Source organism: Chiloscyllium plagiosum, chromosome 24 (assembly GCF_004010195.1).
Source record: "Chiloscyllium plagiosum isolate BGI_BamShark_2017 chromosome 24, ASM401019v2, whole genome shotgun sequence".
Classification (NCBI taxonomy): Eukaryota; Metazoa; Chordata; class Chondrichthyes; order Orectolobiformes; family Hemiscylliidae; genus Chiloscyllium; species Chiloscyllium plagiosum.
Genome location: NC_057733.1, coordinates 14,010,521 through 14,025,046, shown reverse-complemented (window position 1 = coordinate 14,025,046; position 14,526 = coordinate 14,010,521). Strand labels below are relative to the sequence as shown.

The window sequence follows — 14,526 nt, the reverse complement described above, 5'->3', positions numbered from 1 at the left end:
TGTAATAACATTTCCGAACAGATGGATGAGAAAATATCTAAAAATAAGGTGTTCCCCTGTTTATGGTGGGTGTCATTTGGACTGCAATAAATCCTGTACTTTAAGAGAACAGCAGAACTGCCAGACACAGCATCGAGTGTTCTCAATAAGGCAACAATGTGTTATTGATGGAGTTGAAGAAGTATTGAGAATCAATGTCCAGTCTGTCTTCCAGCTTACAGAGATTGCATACGTTTGCAATACTGCTGTGAAAACCACATAACTCGGTTATGATTATGATTGATAAGGAAAAATGACTGTGCTTCTGAAATTGAAGCATGCTATGTCACACACAAAAACAATAAAATTCACAATTATCTGTAATTAATAGCAAGGAGGATTAATTGAGGCACCAGGTTTGATGTTAGATCTATTAACCTGCATGAATAGGAAATGAATGGGGTGTATGCAGTGGTATGATGAAAGCCTGGACCATGTCTGTGGAATTATTTGTTTGCATTGCAGCTCAGTTTTTGCCCAATAACTCACAAACACATCTTGAAATATACTTCCACTCTGTTTAATTAAAGAATAGATAGAAGTCTCCACAGATCTGATTTGATTTAATATTGTCACATGTACCGATACAGTGTAAAGTATTGTTTTGTGTACTACTCAGACAAATCCTACCTTCCATTCGTACATCAGGGTAATAGAACAGAATGCAGAATACACTGTTGCAGCTATAGAGAAGATGCAGAGAAAAATCATTCATAAGTCTGATAAGAGCAGGGACGAAGCTGTTCTTAAATCTATTGGTATATGTTTTCAATCTTTTTCCCTATAGAAGAGGGTGGAAGAACATATAACTGGGGTGGGAGGGGCCTTTGATTACATTGGCAACTTTCCCAAGGCAGCAGGAAGTATAGATGCAGTCAGTGGAAGGAAGACTGGCTTTCTTGATGGACTGGGCTATGTTCACAACTCTCTATAATCTCTTGTGGTCTTGGGCAGAGCAGTTGCCATACCAAGCCATGATGCATCCAGATAGGGATGCTTTCTATGGTGTATGTATAAAAAATGGTAAGAGTCATTGTGGATATGCTAAGTTTCCTTAGCCTCCTGAGGAAGTAGAGATATTGGTGTGTTTTCTTAACTGTAGCGTCAATGTGGATGGACCAGGGCAGATTGTTGGTGATAATCTACAGAGTCATAGAGTCATACTATACGGAAATAGACCCTTTGGTTCAACCAATCCACGCTAACCATAATCCCAATCTAAACTAGTCCCATCTGCCTGCGTTTGGCCCATATCCCTCCAAACCATTCCTATTCATAAACTTATCCAAATGTCTTTTAAACATTGTCACTGTCACTGCACCTGCATCCACCTCTTCCTCTGGTAGTTCATTCCACAACCACTCTGTGTGTAAAAACGTTGCCCCTTATGTCGCTTTCAACTCTTTCTCCTTAAAAATATGCCCCTGGTTTTTAACTCCCCCGCCTTAGGAAAAAGACCTTTGTCACCTTATCTACTCTCTTCATTATTTTATAAACTTATAGAAGGTCACGCTTCAACCTCCTACACTCTAGACCTATCCTACGTGTTTTTATAACTCAAACCCTCCATACCTGGCAACATCCTGGTAAATATTTCTGAATCCTCTCCAGTTTAATAATATCCTTCCTATAGCAGGGCTACACTATCTCTACCTCAGCACCATTGAAAAGGGGGTATCCTCCACTCAGCTTCCTGAAGTAGATGACCAGCTCCTGTGTTTTGCTGACAATGAGGGTGAGATTGAGCCCTCTCAATAGTTTAAGTAAGTGGCAATGGAAGTAATTATTCCTGTGTAAGTATTTATCTTGTACCTCACCAGTGAGTTGCTTTCTCCTTTCTTCATTACATGGAACTACATTTCCCTTATTGCTTTAACATAGCCTACAACATTTCATTAAGCACAAAATCTTGTGCCATTCATAAGATCCACAAATAGGACAAGTTATCATTCATGAGGTGGGGAAGGTGAGATATGCTGGGGTTGGTGAGATGAAAGATTAGATTAGATTAGGTTAGATTAGATTCTCTACAGTGTGGAAACAGGCCCTTCGGCCCAACAAGTCCACACCGACCCTCCGAAGAGCAACCCATTCAGACCCATTCCCCTACATTTACCCCTGACTAATGCACCTAACACTATGGGCAATTTATCATTATCAATTCACCTAACCTGCACATCTTTGGACAGTGGGAGGAAACCGGAGCACCCGAAGGAAACTCACGCAGACACGGGGAGAATGTGCAAACTCCACACAGAAACTGGTGAGAATTTTAGCAGCGCCCCCAACAGCTGAAAATAATAACATGCTATTGTGTTAATTCACATCATCATGAAGGTGCCCTTGCCCTCTCACTGAAACAAATCTGACTGTCGCTCAGATACTTGAGTTCATGCAGGTAACTAGGTGAAGCAAACCACATAGATGCTCACTGCTGCAGTTGGTACCTGTCACATGCATGTATTTGTACATGCAGCATGGATTTTACAGGATATTGAGAGGGCAGCTAAATGTAACCCTGCTGGCAACAGCGTGAGATACCGTTGCTCAAAGGACCTCAGAAGCCACTAATCTTTGCTGCAGCTCTGGGCCCCTTCCTATAACGAGTGAAATAATTACATTGTGCTATGTTGCAATTGATTTGTTTAAAGAAATACTGTGAAAGAATTGCTTAACTTACTATATGACATCACTTGTTAATGCCACCTGCTGGATTTGCTGACAGTGCCTGACACCGGTGCATTTGATTTTTGGACTTGTTAGACCTTTTCAGTAGAATCCTTACTTGTTGAGCACATTCTGCTAACCAATATGAAATAGTGATGACTCTTATCTGTTAGAAAGTATATTGTAATAATGCCCTTGTATTTAAAATAATAGCACTGATTTAGACTGGTGTTCCACTTGGCACATAGTTCTGCCTTTTCAATTTAAAGGGCAAAATGCACTGCTTCCCCGACTGCAAATTTTAGACAGTAGGTCTCAAAGAAGTGGATGCAGACCAACCAACAGCAACATTTCGCAAACCGTGTAAAATAGACAAAGATCACTTTGTTGTTTTTTTTAAGTTGAGATGCTGCTTTGGTTTAATGAAACCAAGATTGGACAGTGCAGAGTCCCATGATAATCCCCAAACACATTGTTCAAGTTTGTCACATGTCAATCTGTCAGAAGTGTGTCTCAGCAATTTAAAATTTCAGCACATGGGGTGTTATCACTTCATACACTCAATGGCTGCAGTTGGATGATGGTTTGCCTCAGCTTAGAAAAATTCTGATGGAGTACAAAAGAAATAGCTCTAGCAACACACCAGCCAGGGGAATGTGAAGAATATGGGACAGTGATGTCTAGTGTGATGCTATAAATATTGTGAGCCTAAGTGGTCATTAGAGAATTGCTGAAGACTGTAACTCTGCCTTTTGTGCCTCATTCCTGACTTGAAAAAATGTGCAAGATATGCAAAAAAAGCCATCAGACAATCTGAGATGAATGACACCTGCCATTTTGAATATTTGAGTGTCAATCTTGATTTATCTCCTGTGCTAAAAGAACTGTTTCTACAGAATTAAAATGTTTGGAATTCAAATTAATGGAGAACCTTCAGATTTATTTTAAGTACGCAGTGTGAGTGAGGGACACATGAGAAATCTTTCTATTATGTCCAATGTTAAACCCAGACCTCACTTGCCCTCTCAAGCACATTAATTGAAGAGGAGCATAACAGTTCTCCTTGTTCTCTGGCCAACATTGATTTCTCAAAAGAGATGCCCCTCTTCTTATATTTCCTTACTATTTGAAGTCTGGATTAATCTGACTTCAGAACATTCCTATTAAAAAAGTGGAAAACTGCATACAACAGAAGCAGTGTGCTTTGCAGACAAAGCATTAAATTATAAGGTATTAACTTTCGCAATGCTACTTCATTGGAATTGTGTGGCACTCCATTGTATCAGTAATTTTGCACATTATATCTCATGTAAACCTTTTCAGTTGAATGCTACCGCTTGATAAAATCAAACAGAGTCACATCTGAGTGTTTCATGCTGATGACAGTCATGTTCAATACAATTTGACTGCATGTGAAATAACTTATTTCCTCTTCATTTACTGGAGGGCATTAGGAGAGAGGGTTTTTAAATCACAGCTGTACACATGCCAGCAGATGTTTGACTATTCACCCATGACATTTGTTTGTTCAAATGTAACGTGATTCATATTCTTTGCGGGAGAGTATTGATGCTGTGACATTAAGCAGCAGATTTCTTTTGTGTGTGTTTGGCAGGCTGTCAGGAAACCTGTGATATGGCCCTTACGCAGCTTTGTCATTGCATTAGCATGTTTGTGTTCATGAAATTGTCATGTGGGGCTGCAGATTTTTCAATGTACACAGGTTGCTGGTCACACCATGTGCTTTCGTTATTTGCAACAAAAGCCATTTGCTTAGCAATTCAGACCTGGATTTAATTCCGAACTATCTTTCATGGAAGCCTATCTTAAAAGCTTTGAGAAATAAAATTCAGAAACATGGCACCGAATGCATAAATGTCTTGTGTGGTTTAGAGTCTTCTAATCAAGTTCATTGGAGCACAGATATGTTAATCTGAGCAAAATGTCAAGTGGAAGTTCTGAATGTACTTCAGAAAAGCTGTTCAAATGCGTCATTGTAATTTGGTTGATCAAACAGTAATTAATTAGGTTCATTTTCCATAGCGAACATAAATTATGTCTGAAAGGTCCAGCAATTTTTTTTAGTCAGTCTGGCTTGGTCTGCTCTGCTAAATATACAGTCTGGTCAAGTTTGGTTCAGCGAACTACAGTAAATATTTTATTTTTGTAAAGTACACAATAATTGATCTTTCCAGTAATTGGGTGTAAACAGCTGTAATATTCTAACATAAATGTCGGACCATAATTCTTCCCATTGTGAGCAATGGGTAATTTCAATTCCTCCACTATTGCACTTGGAGCCATCCAAAACGAATTATTATGAACATTACTGCTGCAATTTCCACTCGCCTTCACTTCATGAATTATGTACATTTTTACTTGTTCAGTACATTAAATGAGATGTTTATTTTTAAAAAATATATGTATTTTGATGCATAGATATAATGGATAAATGGGAAAGTCAGTCTGAATCCAGCACAGGTACAACGTAAATGCAAGAATCAAGAGTCCCCCCATGTAAAGAGACAATAATAACCATGGGTTGGGGGTAGCGCAACTATGAGGCCTTGCTAAATTGTTTTTATCATAAGTAGCTTTATTTAATTTTTTAAAAAGAACAGCACTTCCCCACCTCTGAATCAAACAATCTTGGGTTCAAATCCCAAACCAGATATTTAGACAGATCAATGAGACTGATATCATTTCAGGCAGTCAGATTTCATTTGTTGAAACTTTATTTCTGGAACAGCACAGCAGGTCAGGCAGCATCCAGGGAACAGGAGATTCAACGTTTCGGGCACAGGCCCTTCTTCATTCCTGAAGAAGGGCCTGTGCCCGAAACGTCGAATCTCCTGTTCCCTGGATGCTGCCTGACCTGCTGTGCTGTTCCAGCAATAAAGTTTCAACTTTGATCTCCAGCATCTGCAGACCTCACTTTCTCCTCCAGTCAGATTTCATTGCCTCAACTAGCATTGACTATATGTTCACCTGCTGTAGATGCTGCACTTCCCAACATTATAGCAATGACAACAATTAAAAACTACCTCATCAGTTGTAAATGTGCTTTGATACAATGCTGAGATCACAAAAGTCTCTGACAGCAAGTCCTTTGATTTTAACTTGAAAGAAAGAAATTCTGAGAATCTGTTTGTTTTGTGGGAAATCTTGACTCTAGGATTTTCCTATCATAATGACAAAACTTCAGAAAGTAGTTGATTGCTATGAGCGTCGGGCCATCCTAAGGTTTTACAAATGCAAACATTTTACATAACGTACAAATTTCTACATGTCACTTCAGAAAATAATGCTGAATGGATGCTGCCTCTACACTAGAGTCTGCGCCTGTTAAGATAAAGTATTAAGGTTTTTTTGAAATGAGGCTTGAAACGTAATTGTTCAGAGCTGACTGAGCTCTGTGAAGATTTGGAGGGCTTTGAAATATAAGTTACACAATGCAATGACATTAATTCACATGGGCTGATAACTTGGTGCTTTCCATCAGATTTGTCAGCAAGTCCAGATCTGTTTGGTCTGGAAGTAGGATCACTACACTACGTTTACGAAAAGAATGCCAGAAAGAATCTTTAAATAAATAATTTTCAGAATCGTTGGATACTGCTTGAAATTATAATGTACAATGTAAATGAATGCTGTTTCTAATTAAAATAAACTTTCCCTTTGCAGAAAAATTCTGTGTGGCATCAGGAGCCAGATACACATTATGTTCAATGGAGAGCTTTTAACTTAGAGTCATAGAGTGATAGAGATGTACAGCACAGAGACAAACTGTTAGGTCCAACTCATCCATGCTGACCACATATCCCAACCTAATCTAGTCCATTTGCCAGAACTTGGCACACATCCCTCTAAACCCTTAAACTTGTATAACGCCTGCTTCCAAATGTCAGTTAGTTTTTGCATTACTCTGAGCATCTGCATGCATTTATCCAAGATTAGGGAATGTTAATTAACCTCAAATAAATGCATTGCCATTGATGAGCAGTGTTATGGACCACAAAATGGATGGTTCCGACATTGCTGCAGTGCAATTTGCATTACAACATAATATTTTCAAGCGAATGAGACTGTGGAATAATAGTTTTGCTATTTTTATTTGTTTGAATTGCATATCACTGTGTTCCTCTTGTGTGTATAATACTTCACTTTGCTACATTAACACCGATTTTTAAGAAGAAATATGAGAAGGCTTAACATTACTTAACTCGAGAAACATCCCTTTATTTAAACCCTCATCATTGTTACTATCTGATGCACAGTCCAAATAAGAATTAAATCTTCAGTCTGGTCTCTGGGATAAAACATCTTTAACTTGTAAGCATTTATCCCATTTGTACAAGGTAAGCTTGTATTATCATTTGTTACTTTACATGTCTTTCAAGGAACTTTATCCATGCAGTTGACAGCAGGATGTATTTACATTGATTTCCAGCCAGCAGCCCTTCAGGAGAAGACACTGAAATTAAACGATATTGGAACCTCCACAGATTTGAGGAAGACACCACAGAAGAAAACAAAGTAAATTCAGGTAAACTTAACACTTACCATTCTGAAAGCTTAAATTTCAGATCATGTCCAGTAAAGCACCCAAATTCTTTTCATTGGAAGGGGATTGTGTGATTCCTCATTGGGTAAGCTTCTGGTTGTACCTGCAAAAAGGCTTTTAACTAAAATGCGAGAGTGAGAATGATGAATACCTGATGGAAACAGCAAAATTGTGCCTGTCAGTTTTTTTGCTTTCGCTATCTGTCAAGCCATATTAACATAAGAGACTCGGAACAGGAGTAGGCAATCCATCCCCTCGAGCCTGCTCCGCCATTTAATATAAACATGGCTGCTCTCATCTCATACTTAATGCCACTTTCTTCCCTGTTCTCCATAAACATTCAACCCATTGTTAATTGAGCATTTATCTCCCCCTTAAATTTACTCAATGTGCCAGCATCCACCACACCCTGGAGTAGTGAAGTCCACAGATATGTGATGCTTTGAGAGCAGAAATTACTCCTTATCTCTGTTTTAAATCTGCTACCCCTTATCCCAAAATGATGATCTCTCATTATTGGGAGCACTTGTCAACAATCAGAGTAAAAACTGTGACCATCCCTGGCAGCGACCATACCAGTTCCTGAAACATGATAAGCGTGCACATGATGTAATGATATAATAACATACACAATGCTATATAAGCTGATGTAACTCTGATATCAACACCCATTGAAACTTGGAAGAGATGAATGGAAGGACTGTCATACAAAGATCAGTGTTCTGTACATGACAATAGAAATAAGAAAAACTTCTGAGAGTCAAACAGATAAGACAGAGCGTGAGAGAAAGAGAGAGAGAGAGAGAGAGAGATGCAGCAGACTCAGGGCAGGGTCAGACCAGGTTGAAGAGAGCTGTAAAATGCAGTAGTGAAACCTAGTGCCTGGACCTCATAATAGACATTATCCATGATGGCAGAACAATACAGTCCTTTGTCTGTGGAAGCAAATCAAACCACGAAGGCAGATGGTCTTATATTCTCGGTTGTGCAGCAGAAATAAATGTAAATGAAGGCATAAAACAGAAAATACTGGAAATATTCAGCATGCATGAGAAAGAGAAAAATATAACAAGGTACCTTTGTATTGTTTTAATTATATAAAATAAATTTAAAGGCCTTCATGGTTACCTAATAAGTGAAAAAAACTGACAGTGAGCCAAAGAAGGAGGTGTGCTCAATGGTTAGTCAAAGAGGAGAAGTGAAGATTTTGGGAGGGATTAGTGTATGTCTTGCAAAGCCAATCACTGCCCGCTTGTGACTATGGGAATTTGCTACCACCATCCTCTTTCCTTGGCTGAATCCAACAAACTCGTTGGTTTACAGTGGTGGAGGAAGACAATGAATGAGTCCCAATGAGAAGGGGTTCTTTTCTAAAGAAGATGTAGTTTATTGCATGGTAGAAATGAGGTACAAGTTGCAATAGTAAGTTAGACAATGCTATTGGGGCTATTGGAAGATCCAAGTTATTGTGATATTATCAGATTGGTTGGAATTTAATGCACTCTTGAACATTAAACCTTTCAGAACCATTACCATATGCAACATGCTTTCTCAGGCACCTTTCCCCAAAGTTAACATTTATGCATTCATGCATATAATTACATTTATCGCTATCCTATTTCCTCCAAAGTCTTTATCTTCACAAAGGTCTGAAGGCATTGCAATGCTCCCAGAATGTGTCCTCTTCAGACTTGGAAGGCTAGTGGAACTTTGGCTTGACTATTTAACTCAATTTTGTTCTAGTTTTCATGTAATCTGTAATACATCTATGCTGGCTGACCTTTACATTTCTTGGATGTGCTTTTTTTTTGGATTAGACACCCTACAGTGTGGAAACAGGCCATTCAGCCCACCAAGGCCACACTGACCCTCTGAAAAGTAACCCACCCAGACCCATTCCCCCTAACTAATGAACCTAACACTATGGGCAATTTAGCATGGCCAGTTCACCTGACCGGCACAGCTTTGGAAACTGGAGCACCCTGAAGAAACCCATGCAGACACAGGGAGAATGTGCAAACTCCACACAGTCACCAGAGGCTAGAACTGAACCCAGGTCCCTGATGCTGTGAGGCAGCAGTGCTAACCACTGAGCCATATTGAGAATGGTGTTCCTGATAAACCAGGTTATCAGTCCATTAGAGGATTCTTAATTTCTTTCATGGAGGAGCACTTCCCTGCCCCATACCATCATTTGGGAGACCTTGAATCTCATGAAATCCCTTCATGGAAGATGATTGCTCTGCTGAAGCAGGCATTTTGTTATTTGAAGTATCCTGGATTTCTGGACCAGGTCACTTCTTCTTGACCATGTCCTGAATCTGTGGATGGTGATCATCCCATCTCAGTTTTGGCTCATCCATAGTGAATCTGTAATCTGTGTCAGCAGACTTTTATTCTCGACCATTGATACATCTGTGTCACAGTATATAAACCTATTTCAACTTGTAGATTAGGGTCAGTGTCTTCACTGGTCCTTTCTGGTTGTCTTACTGGGGAGCCCATCATGTGTACGACCTCAAACATGCTACAGGGAAACCTCTATCTGTGGAATCAATTTCCACGGTTTCAGTTATCCATGGTTTACCACAGCCTGAACATATTACATAGAACATTCCAGAACCAGGGACTGGGGGCTGCCTGAGAGGTAGGTTTCCCATTTAAATGAATGGGTTCGCTCCTATCCGCGGTTTCTGGTGTCCACAGTAGGTCTTTGAATGTACCCTCCTTGGGTACAGGGGGGACCACTGTACTGAGGATTAGACGTCGAGCCAGCACTGAAGATTGAACCTTGCCTGCCCAGGAAGAATGCTAGTGTCTCCAATGTATCCTTTTCAGAAAATCTTCCTGCAATGAAACAGGAATAACTAGCCAGTTGTCATTTACCAGTAAGTCATCCGTGACTATGAATTGCTGAAAGTAGGTGTTCTTGGCAAACTCACTTGACTTTTGGTCTGACCATCCATCGATATAATGTCGTTGAATGGTAGCACATTATCAGCGGGTCTTTTGGTTGTGTCAAGGATTCTTGAACCTGTTTACATTTGAGGAGTGGCTCAAAGGGGAAAGGAGACTTGTTCCTCACTTTGTGGACAGAAGCACAGAGAAGGTGGTGGAGAGAAGGGCAGTTCTTTTCCCACTGAACACCAAGAAGGCCATGCCACCTAACCCAGTTGAACTCAAATTGCAGCCTGGATGAATGTTGTATCCTGAGGGAAACGGGGATGACCCAGCACAACATGAAGAAGATCAATGATTTCTTCACTCCATTGGATTGAGTGCCATAATCTTCTCCCTACCTCTCACAGGCCCAGGACTCACCTTAACTTTACCACTACTATGGATCATGGACTGCAGTTCTCAGTATTGTATACATCATATCCCACTGAACAAATCTCACATAAAGCATCCTCCCAAACTACTATTCCTTCATGTTTTCTCTGCTTCCTATTCACTCGCTGGAAATACCTTACCTCTTCTGTTCATGCATCACCGTTAGCTGCTGTTGAGCCCCCTTCCATGATATTCACTCCCTCTCTTTGTTTCATTGGAAAAAATGGCCATTCCATAGATTCAACACTCGATAGTACCCTGACTGATATTCCTATAATGCCTGGACTGATCGCATTTGACCTGCAACGTTGAACGTGGAGTCACAGATCACCAGATTCTGCACTTGATTGCATTTTTGTCAGAAGAATATTGAAATCCAATATATAATAAGGAGCACAAATCTAAAGGGGATGCAGGAGCAGAGGGACCTGGGTGTATATATGTACACATCATGAAAGGTGGTAGGACAAGTGGAGAGAGCAGTTAATAAAGCATACTGTGCTTTATTAATAGGATCATAGAATCCAAGCGTAGGCAGGTGATGTTTAACTTGTGTAAGAGACTTGTTACACCTCAGCTGGAGTATTGTGTATAGCTGTGGGTGCCACATTGTAGGAAAGATGTGAATGCATTGGAGATAGTGCAAAAGCGAAGTGGAAGAAACACTCCAGGAATGAGAAATTTCAGTTGTGAGGATAGATTGAAGAAGTTAGGACTGTTTTCCTGGAGATAAGAAGATTGAAAGGAAATTTAAATAAAGTTTTCAAGTTCATGAGTGGGCTGCACAGAACAGGCAGGGAGAAACTGTTCCTGCTTATAAAGCAACGACAGGACATAGAGTAAAAATGTTTAGCAGATAAAGCAAGAATGATGTGTGAAGATACTTTTTCAGACAGAAAGTAGGGTGTGGAATGCAGTGCATGGAAATTTGGTGGGAGTAGGTTCAATCGAGGCATTCAAGTGGACGCTGGATAATTACTAGGATAAAAATAGTGTCTAAGGATATGGGAAAAAGGCAGGACGTTAGTAAAACTTTATCGAACTGGTTCAGTTATGTGGGGCAAAATGCTCTTCTTCTGAGATTCTGTGACTATCTCCGACCCCCTTGACTGGAGTCAAATGATCACCATGACTGACTTTGGTGGTACTCCCTGACTGACTGTACTGCCCAATCATGACACAAAGGACTGCTCCTCTTTGACCATTTACTTGAAGCCTGTACAGTGTGCTTGCTATGTAAACTGCTGACACATGCTGCAAGTGTAACGTCAATGTAACCTGGAACAATACAACAACGTTTCCACCGTCTTGACTATTCATTGATCCCCATGAGGACTGCTGCTGTCTCTCCTCCTGTGCTATCAAGTAAAATGAACCACAGAGGCTCCATGTAAGTGCGAAACAAGTGAATGCTAATAAAGCAAGCTAAAATACATCCTGTGCATATACATGCAATGTGTGCATATTCCTGTGCATAAAACAATCTCAACCCTGAGCTCCAAACTTTTGAATAGCTTGAAGTGTAGTTTGGGTTCATCTGAAAGCAGGTATGATAATGTCATCAGGCTAGTGGTTTGCAGATGCTGACTTGTAGTGAGAGAGGGTTAAGGACAATGGTGGCCATAGAGCATGTAAGGATTTTGTTATAAGAAGCAAATGCATATGATAGCCAGGAGAGGCAATTGATGAGCTGCAGCCAATAGCTTCCCTCTCTCATTTACTTAATAGATATTTGTAGTTTCTCAGTGAACTGCGGCACAATTGGATTCACCCAACTGGATGCAGCAAAGTGTTCCCAAGCTCATTGCTGCCAGGAAGGCTATGAGTGAGCTGATGGAGAGTGTAGACAAGGAAGCACGAATTCAGTTCAGAGCGCTTCTATGTCTCACGAATTGCATTATCTTCCCAGTCAACATGCAGCCTTGTGTCCTGATGACTAAGTCTGCCTCCTGCACAAGTACAGCTTGAGCTGTATTTGATAGGAATCTCACAGACTCCAAAACTTAATAAAACCTCAGCTCAGGCCATCTTCTGAAGGCATTGACATTGTACTATGTAGGAGCACTAAGGAGACGATGAGTCAAGATCTGTAGTTGTCCGTGAGTGTGCTACACAATATTAAGCTGTTTTATTTTCTGCTTCTGTTTTATTTTTGGGGTACATAATAATTATTGTTTCCATCTTTTTCCTGTGTTGCCTGCTTTTAGACTATAATCAACACTGAGCAATAAGGGACTATGAAAGGGCTGTTTGGATGTTTGCAGGCCCTCAGGAAAAGTGTCAGGTGATTGGACGGATAGAACTTAAATGAAACTTGCAATAACAGGGGCATCCTGGACAGGGATGTCTGCCACTATTGGTGCCCTTGTTGCTTCATGTGTTCTCCCATCACCACCTTCTCGCACTCATCTGAAGAGGCTCTTTGCCCTTGATCTTGTTCCTTCTGCAGGGTCGACCCTGTCAGCTGTATCTTGTACTGAGCAACTGAACCACACTATTCCGGTTAGTGTGTACTGGCAGGTCCTCCAACTCTATCCAAGAGCCTGAAATGTATCTCCAGTGTGCTAGTGGCTTGCACAATTGTTATATCACTTTTGTTGCATCAATCCTGGACAGCTCTTTACACCTGTTTTAAGTGAACATCCCTATTCTCCCACCAGCCAGCCAGGTGGTAAATCCATTTCAAGGTAGATGGAATCTGGGAGGGTGGATTTCTGCAGCAGCATAGCATTCTGGCCCCTGCCTGGGATTCTTGTGTCATCATCTTTTCACGGTTGTGCACCATCATCACATTGATGGGGTGGCTGCCTTTGTCATTGATGAACACCCCTGGGTGATCGAGAGGTCCTTAATTGCCACACAATCACAGACCATGATGCCAGTACCCATTAAGTGATAGAGAGCTGTAAAGCCAAGTGCCCAGTCTCGCTCAAACTGGTATCATTGATTGCAAAATTGACAAAATTGCAGGCCATAGCCAATGAGCTGTGAGTTCCCTGCCTTAAACATTTGTGTACTGCTGGCATCGAGATCTTTTGCACGTTACCGGCAGTGCCTTCCAAAAACCAAAACAAAGTCAGTGCAGTTAGTGACTTTGCTCATCTCCAGTACAACTTAGTGAACAGATCTGCTTGCTTTTGTTTCAACAGGCTACAAATGTCTGTCTCGAAAAGTGTGGTGCTGGAAAAGCACAGCAGATCAGGCAAAGAGCGGGAGATTTAATATTTCGGGCAAAAGCCCTTCATCAGGAATGTTGGGGAGATAGGGGCTGAGAGATAAATAGGTGGGTTGGGAGTGTGGCTGGGGGAGAGGTAGGTGGGAAGGCGATAGGTAGGGTGTGACTGTGATAGGTGGGTGGGGAGGGTGCAGCAGATAGGTGGGAAGGAAGATGGACAAGAAGGACTGGTCAAGAGGATGCTGCCGAGTTGGAGGGTTGGACCTGGGATGAGGTTGGGAAAGGGAGATTTGGAAACTAGTGAAGTGGACGTTGATGCCGTGTGGTTGGAGGGTTCAGAGGTGGAAGATGGGGTGTTCTTCCTCATCTGTCACTGCTTAACTCTGTATATTTAGTAACCTGACAAGTTGGGGGTGCTTAGCATTTGTTTGCAGACTTTGTCCTGTGGCAGGCTGCATCTCTCCCAGCCATGGGGCTGCAGGTGTGGAAGAAGCTCCTACAGGCACTGCTGAAGCTGCTGGATCCTGGTTGTGCTGCTGCTATTATCATCCTGTCTCTGGTGCTTCTGCTGATTATCATGGTCATTCTCTGAGGTCTCTGCTACCTGTATTAGTAACATTCAATCTGTCCTGTGTGATCAAAACTCTAAAGTGAAGATCAGACATTTACACTCCAATGCTATGAAAATAACTGCTTAGCATAAATACTATGACCAAAATTTCTCACTCCAAGTAGGCAAGAATGGGTT

At 41.0% G+C, this 14,526-nt stretch overlaps 1 protein-coding gene across 7 annotated transcripts in view; it reads left to right on the top strand.

Annotated features, from left to right (window-relative positions):
• LOC122562032 (myocardin-like) overlaps window positions 1–14,526 on the top strand; it is a 662,438-nt gene that overhangs the window by 273,314 nt on the left and 374,598 nt on the right. For 5 of the 7 annotated variants that reach the window (XM_043714469.1, XM_043714465.1, XM_043714466.1 and 2 more), the window contains one exon: window positions 7,157–7,252. The exons of 1 other annotated variant lie outside the window; for it this stretch is intronic. The gene's annotated coding sequence lies outside the window, so the exon portion shown is untranslated. Of the gene's footprint in view, window positions 1–7,106; window positions 7,253–14,526 lie in introns of all 7 variants that reach the window. One more of the 7 variants, XM_043714464.1, reaches the window with a different exon arrangement.